The sequence below is a fragment of the Scardinius erythrophthalmus genome (assembly GCF_964197995.2).
Source record: "Scardinius erythrophthalmus genome assembly, chromosome: 7".
In the NCBI taxonomy this organism is placed as follows: Eukaryota; Metazoa; Chordata; class Actinopteri; order Cypriniformes; family Leuciscidae; genus Scardinius; species Scardinius erythrophthalmus.
This window is the reverse complement of record NC_138227.1, coordinates 30,906,037-30,914,475: the sequence shown is the minus strand read 5'-3', so window position 1 is coordinate 30,914,475 and position 8,439 is coordinate 30,906,037.

Sequence of the window (8,439 nt, the reverse complement as noted above, 5' to 3'; positions counted from 1 at the left end):
AAAGACTTCACACTAGAAACTACAAATTCCCAATTGATATGAAATCAACAACCTTCAAATGTGACCTACAATCTGCTCTGAAACTATTCCACATAAACTCCAGAATCATCACAACTTATCTACAAGATTCTCTTCAATTCAGTTTTTTTCAGGCCATCATTGAACCAATTTGCAAGTCTTGTAAAAAGGACCTGCTATGCGGTATTAAAACAATTAGTTGCAGGGTGTACAATGTTGCCTGTATGAATGAAATTATGTCACAACTCCTTCGCTCCAGCATGAATGAACTGCTATTTGAATGCATGAGTTTTACAACAGAGGAGCCATGCACATGTTCCTTCACAAATGTTATCCTTACCGCTTTAAAAGTCAACTTCTTCTTTCACAACGTTTCTTTTTCTTTCTCTTGCTTTATAACTCGAGGTAAAAGTACTTTGAATAAGCCTATTTCCCAAGACTTTTCCTCAGTATTAGCTGCCTCAGCTTTATGTTCGAAATGTATAATAAAATCAAATAACATCTGTAGCAAACAGAGACCGTGCAAGAGATGCAAGACTTTCGGAAATATAAAAATGAAACAATGTGCGATTCAGACAGCATGACACTTTTTTGTGTTACAGTTTCCAAAACGAAACAGTTTCTGTCATCTGTATCTCTGCGTGAATAATAGGCACAGTGTGAACCGAACCCTGCTGACACTGAGGTGTGTGTGAACGCTCAAGGTTACATTAACATCAATCATGAAGCATGCAGACACCACATTTCTGTGTTCTAGTCCAGCGGCTATGTGTGTCACAGGCACACCACTCCTCCTTAGCATGTAAAGCAACCTCCGTCCTTTAATATTTTACTTGTGGCCACGTCGCCAATGTCGCCACTGACGCAAAAAAACATGTTTCAAAATCAAAACACATGCTCAAACACACAAGCCCAAAGAAAAAAAAAAGATTTCAGCGTACAAATTTGCGCTTCACAAAAACATGACTCCTGTGTACTAGTATTTATTAATGAGAAGTAGGAGGATTCGTATATTAAAGTTGTAAGACGCTAGTAAATATGGAAACGTAATGTGAGCCCTCAATATTTCAAATTGAGAAAACCTGCACTGATGAAATGAAACGCAGAGAGGTTTTCAAGCTCTGTTGGTGGGAAACTTAATGATATAGACTGACACAGATGCACTCTGGGAGTTGTTATGGATAGAAATGCGACGTGCAGCTGGTACTGTATCATTGTTAGTGTTGAGTTACTCTATGCTGAAGTGCAGAGCGTAATGCTGACACCAACTCTGTGACTGTTTCTAAAAGGAATACCTGTATTATAGAGCTTTTATTATAGAGCTTGTGTTTATTCGTGTTGTGTTATTGTAGGCCATGATTGTGAATTTTGGCTAACGTCTAACTGTTATAGAAATAATTGTGAATAACAAATAACGGTTTTGTTCGTAACTTGTGAAAACATAATACACAGTCATTTATTCAAGTTTAACTTAAAGGTCCCGTATTATGCCCCTTTTCACAAGATGTAAAATAAGTCTCTGATGTCCCCAGAGTGTGTATGTGAAGTTTCAGCTCAAAATACCCAACAGATCATTTTTTACAGCATGTTTAAATTGTCATTTTTTGGGGCTCAGAAAAACGCGCTGTTTTAGTGTGTGCCCTTTAAATGCAAATGAGCTGCTGCTGGACGACACAGGGGGCGGAGCTTCATGAGCTCGCGCTCAGTCTCGGGGCCAATTTCATCTCACGGAATGATGATAATATCAGAAACTCTCAGTAACGGTGTTCAGTTCGAGTCGGACAATAATGCCTACAGAGTCAGATTGCTGTATAGAGATGAAACAGGTATAGTTTAGTAGTTTAATTACAGTTATTATAACGTATTTGTCATCTGCTTGTATGTATCCATTATTTATTAATAGCCTACAAGTCTGCTGTCTGAATGATGATCAAACATATACTGATGTGTTTAATAAAGTTTATTGTACATCACACAAAAGATGAAGCGTGAGTTTTACTTCAGAAAATCACCGTAAGAGCTGAGTAAACACAGGAAGTTATTAGAAGTGCGCAACGAATTTCGGTAGAGTTGAGGGAGCATTCCTGTGGGCGGAGGTTAGTCAAAAAACGGTTCTAGTGACGTCATTAAAGAAGGATGTAGAGGGATGTAGTCCAAACGGGCCGTTCGATGTAGTCAACTTCTGTTAAATAAAATATCTCGCTTGGCATTGAACTTTGAGCTTTATAATTTTACAGATATTATTTGCATTACATATCTTTGTCACACAAGTGTTTAATCACCACATTTAAGTTATCATTGCAAAACGTTTATATATTTATTCTGTTTATACTGTGTATTCTATATTCAGTACCCATCAAAAGTTTGTACACACCAATTGGAAAGTGTGTCCAAACTTACTGTACTATAATACACATAAATAATATTGCTACTGTATTATAATATACAAATAAATAATATTGGCCGATATATCGGTATCTGGCTTTTTTTATCAGTATCAGCGCCCAAAAATCCATATCGGTCGGGCTCTAATTTATACTCTAACAACAACATTACACACTAACTAAAGTTTGAAACATGGGATCACGAAAAACGGGACCTTTAAATTCATAATAAAAGACTTTAAAATATCTTGCACAAATAATAATAATAATAATACAAATAATAATAAAAAATGATAATTGAGAACATTTTTTTTTTTTTGGTAAAATTAAAATCTTGGTCTGCATCAGTTACACTGGTAAAAATAAAATAAAACATGATAAAATATAATATTAAATAAAAAAATAAAACAACATAAGCAATAAAAAAAAAAAAAAAATATATATATATATATATATATATATATATATATATATATATATAATATAAAAAAATAAATAAGATAACCTATGCAATAATAAAGCCAAAAATTAAATACATTAAAAATAAAATAAAAAAAATAAAACAAAAATAAAGTAAAATAAAATAAAGATTATGTTGAGTTGATCTCAGCTTTGTTGTGCTGGACAATGATGTGTCGTGAACAGTGAGATTCTGTTGGATGTGATGTGATTAGATCTCGGTGTTGTTGTGAGTAGAAATCTGAGATTCAGTCACAAAGACAGTCCTCTACACACACACGCACGCACACACACACATATATATGAACTGTGACACCATAAATCTCTCAGGTCTTACACACCTGTACATCTTTCCTATCCAGGAGTCAGCAAGTCCTTACACACTACTGTGGCTTTCACCTGCACAAAAACTCAGAGTGCGGCTGGAATAACAATACGTTCACTATCACACACTCACACATAAACACACTTCAGACGACCTACTTCTCTCCTTTACAGCGCTGAGGCGATTGAGAGAGAGAGAGAGAGAACTGACAGAGAATCTTCCTTCTGACCAGAAATCCTCTGAGACGTGATCCTGAGGCGGTCAGGAGAGTTAGTTCATCATACACACACACACACACACACACACACACACAGGGAAGGAGAGCTCATATGCCGAACCCCCAGAGAGCATGTCAGCTCTGCTGTAATGGAAGAACAGAGAGCAAAAAGACAAAGATGAGGAAAAAAGAGCATAATATAAAAGACAGAGAGAGAGAGAGAGATCCTGAACAGCTGCCAGGAACCATCCAAACCGTCCTTCACTGTCCCACCAACAGAGACCACAGAAAGTTGTGTTGTGCATTATTGTGTTGGTCTGTTTCCTATTCTACTGGATAATGTATCACTGTTGTGTTGTTGTATTGAGTTGTTCTATTGTATTATGCGTGCTGTGCTGTTTTCTACTGTATTAATGATCCATTGTGCAGTTTTGTTATTGTTAAACTTGTATAAACTAACACAACTAAAATTGAAATTAGAAATGTTGCCTTGAACTAACTGAAAATAAAATAAGTTAAAGTACTAAATCCAAGTTAAACATGAATATTATATTACATTTTTATATTTTTGATTTTTTTTTTCATTTATTTTTGTTTTTATTATTACTTATGTTATTGCTTATACTTTCTTATTTTTCATATATAATATATTTCATTTTACTAGTTTATATTTTATTTCATTGAATTTGGTTTTTATTATTGCTTATTTTACTTTTATATATAGTCTAATTTTGTATATTTTATTTAATATTATTTTATTTTATTGTCACCAGTGTGAATGGAAGACTAAAGCTTACCAAAAAGAAAATATATATTTGACTATTTATTACTATTTATTAAAGTATATTTATCACTAGTATTCATCTATTATATATTTTTTACTGAACTATATATTTCACTATATATTTATTACTATATATTAAATGTGTAAATGTGTAATATTTATTATTAGTAGTAGTAGTAGCAGTAGTAGTAGTATTTTAAAGTCTTTCCTTATGAATTTAAGTTCATCATGACTAAATGACTTCGTAAGGATGTGTATTATGCTATAACTAAAAAAAATTACAAAAATAGGCCTACTAAAACCAATAAAAATGACAAAAACACATAATATAGAAAATTACTAAGACTTAATCTAACATTAACATAAAAACTGAAAATATAAAAATAAAAGGTCATTCAAAATACTAAATATAACTGTAAAATAATCCATGAAATTACACCATTATTGCATTGTGGTCTCTGTTGTGTTGTGTTGTGTTGTGTTGTGTTGTGTTGTGTTGTGTTGTGTTGTGTTGTGTTGTGTTGTGTTGTGTTGTGTTGTGTTGTGTTGTGTTGTGTTGTGTTGTGTTGTGTTGTTCTGAAAGAGTGGGACTGGAGTTTGAAGAAAAGAGTGAGAAGAGCACAGGGAACGAGGGAGCTTGTAAAGAAGGAGAGAAATGGTGTGATAAAAGGAAATGAGAGCACAGGAAGGATCAGAATGTGACAATGAACAAAAAAAAAAGAGCGAGAGATGACCGAGAATGAGTGAAGGAAAAGGGGTACGAGAGCAGAGAAACCACAGAAGAGGGACCCAGAAAGAGAAAGCAGTACTATTTCTCTTAGCAGGAGCCGTATTTCTTTTTCATTTGCACTGCTGTAAAGATATATTGCAGAGAGAGAGAGAGAGAGAGAGAGAGAGAGAGAGAGAGAGAGAGAGAGAGAGAGAGATGGAACCGTGTTTGACTGCATAAGCATGCACAAACTCTCACTGGAGGAATTCTCCTTTTGTGTTTTTAATTGTGGTCCCCAGAGGCCTCATTGGCTGTTATCACGGCTCTGCTTATTGGCTGACAAAACACTGTTGTGGTTTGATTGGCCCCCTGAGAGACCCCGGCAACAAACCACGCCCACTTTCCGTTAGGAGCTTGTTATTATGCAGAATCTTCACGCTGTGAGATCAAAGTTGGCTTGCACATAAATTCCCAAGCAAATTTACCTTTCACACTGTGTTTGTGTGCAATATTTACATCTTATATGCATTTAATTAGCATTCGCCTTTCAGAGCGCTGCCTTAAAATCAAGAATTTGTGTCTGGAAATTTGCCTAAAATGTGTCTGTGTTATAATGAGGTTAAAAAAAAGCAGACTGTAATTTTCGTAATTAATAACTGCAAGCTGTTCTGTTTTTCTAGTTTCTCTCTACTTCTCCGTCAAATTATTCCACTCTATTTCTTAAAGAAAAATATTAATGTGGTGTAAAAATCTTACAAAAACATACTTAATATACAGCAGGTGTGGAACATTTGTGCTGCTTGTAGATGAAGAAAATACAATAATTAAGGATTGAAGTTGATTAATGTCACTAACCAGTGCAGAGAGATTTTTTTTAAACTATAAACCATATTGTAAAAAAAGGTTTGTCAAGACAAACTTTAAATGTTGGCTAAAAAGTTTAAAGTGGTTTTGAAAGCTTGAAGTTTGAAGGTTTTAAGGTCATGCTGTCTATCAAATTGATGGATGGATGGATGGATGGATAGAACAATGGTGGGTGGATGGATGGAAGGAGGGATAGAACAATGGATGGATGGATGGATGGAACAATGGTGGGTGGATGGATGGAAGGAGGGATAGAACAATGGATGATGGATAGAAGGATGGACAGAACAATGGATGGATGGATGGATGGATGGATGGATGGATGGATGGATGGATGGATGGATGGATGGATGGATGGATGGATGGATGGATGGATGGATGGATGGATGGATGGATGGATGGATGGATGGATGGATGGATGGATGGATGGATGGATGGATGGACAGAACAATGGATGGATGATGGATGGATGGACAGAACAATGGATGGATGGACAGAACAATGGATGGATGGAAGGATTGACGGATGGGTGGATGGAATGATAGACAGATGAATGGATGGAGGGATTGATGATGGAAGGATAGACAGATGGAAGAAGGATTGATAGATGGATGAAGGATTGACGAATGGATGGATGGAATGATAGACAGATGAATGGATGGAGGGATTGATGATGGAATGATAGACAGATGGAAGAAGGATTGATAGATGGATGAAGGATTGATGGATGGATGGATGGAAGGATAGACAGATGGATGGAAGGATAGACAGATGGATGGAAGAATTGACTGATGGATGGATGGATGGATGGATGGATGGATGGATGGATGGATGGATGGATGGATGGACAGATGGATGGAAGGATAGACAGATGGATGGATGGATGGATGGATGGATGGATGGATGGATGGATAGACAGATGGATGGAAGGATAGACAGATGGATGGATGGATGGATGGATGGATGGATGGATAGACAGATGGATGGAAGGATAGACAGATGGATGGAAGGATAGACAGATGGATGGATGGATGGATGGATGGATGGATGGATGGATTGACGGATGGATGGGTGGATGTCTCTAGTGGAGGACTCGTGCATATGACTAGTTGTAAAGTTCCTGAACAGTAAATCTTCTACAGTTACTCAACTTCTCAAACTCAACTACCCCACTTGGACGAATTGTTGTCAGCTTTTTTATAAATGCAATAAGCCATTCCATTTTACCATGGTAAGAGATGTTCTCATGGAATACGTCACAATCGTATTATATATTGCCATCATATGAATCGAAATAGAGGATGTATTGATATCTTCTGACTCAGAATCTATAATGTCCGAAGCCCACGTACGCTTATAACGGCATCTCATTATGAACACACACAGAGACACAGAAGCTTCCCGTCCCAGTGAATCATGGGAAATCTCAGCCCCCAGCGGATCAGATTCCACCTCCTTTTCCTCGCTTTCTTTCTTTCTTTAGTCCAATCTCTACTTCTCCCCGCTATCTGATCCTCCCTTTGTTACTTCTGCTGCGAGCAACTGAAATTTCACACGCTTGTCAAATCACACTTATGCACTTCACACAAACGCTTCATATAAAGTCTTGAATAGTCATGACTAAATACATTTATACACTGTTTTATATACAAACGCATCTAAATGAGGACGTAGCATAAAACTAATGCCGCTATAAAATCACAGACTAACTCAAACTAAATCAAATACAAATCCTAAAGCTAAAAGAAAACTTTAAAAAAAGATATTATTTATTTATGATTTAATCATTTTCCCAAATTAAGACGTCCCCAAAATGTCTCCAAAGGGAGTTTCAGTCAGATTTACTTCACTGATTACCCTCAAACTATAACTGAATCCACATATGTCAAAAGGCTGATATGCATGTGATGTATTAAAAGTTCCAGACTGTCTTGATTAAACAGCAATAACATTTTGAAATACATACATTATTAAAAGGAAACTGTACATTTATGAATCCTTTTGACATTCAGTAACTCAAGCCACACACACATACACACAATCTGGACAGTTTCCATACGTGTGATCGCAAATAGCTCATGCGCACTCACACACACACACACACACACGCAGTGAGGAAATCTGGTAAGTTCATTACATATAATGGAAAGGCTGCTGCGGTAGTAAGTTGTAGAAAGAGTATCAATTACATTCAAAAACAAATGACACACACACGCACACTCGAGGTCTATCTATGTCACGTCTGTACTGAACACCCAAATAACCTGAGGCTAAAGTAAAATATCTCAATCATTTAGCTTATTATAGTCAACAGTCTGCAATAGCCATTAAACCGCATGTGTGCGTGTGTGTGTGTTAACAGAATGACAGTCCAGCTGGTATTGAACTTTTCATGTATAAACCTAACACTAGGCAAGAAAGAAGAGAAACAGATGAGAAAGGAGAGAGAAGTTCTCAGAGTGGCTGTATTGTTGGACAGAACAACTGATCTAGGTTGTAAAAATCTGATTGCAATGTACAAGTTAACCAAGTAGCCTATTTTTTCCATTCATTTTCTCCACAGGGATTTCAGAAAAGCCAAGCACAAAAACCAAACAGCTCTGAGGTGAATCATATCACAAACATTTTAAGTAAAAAGTATAATGAAGTCTTCATATGGAAATCTTACAAAAGGTAAAT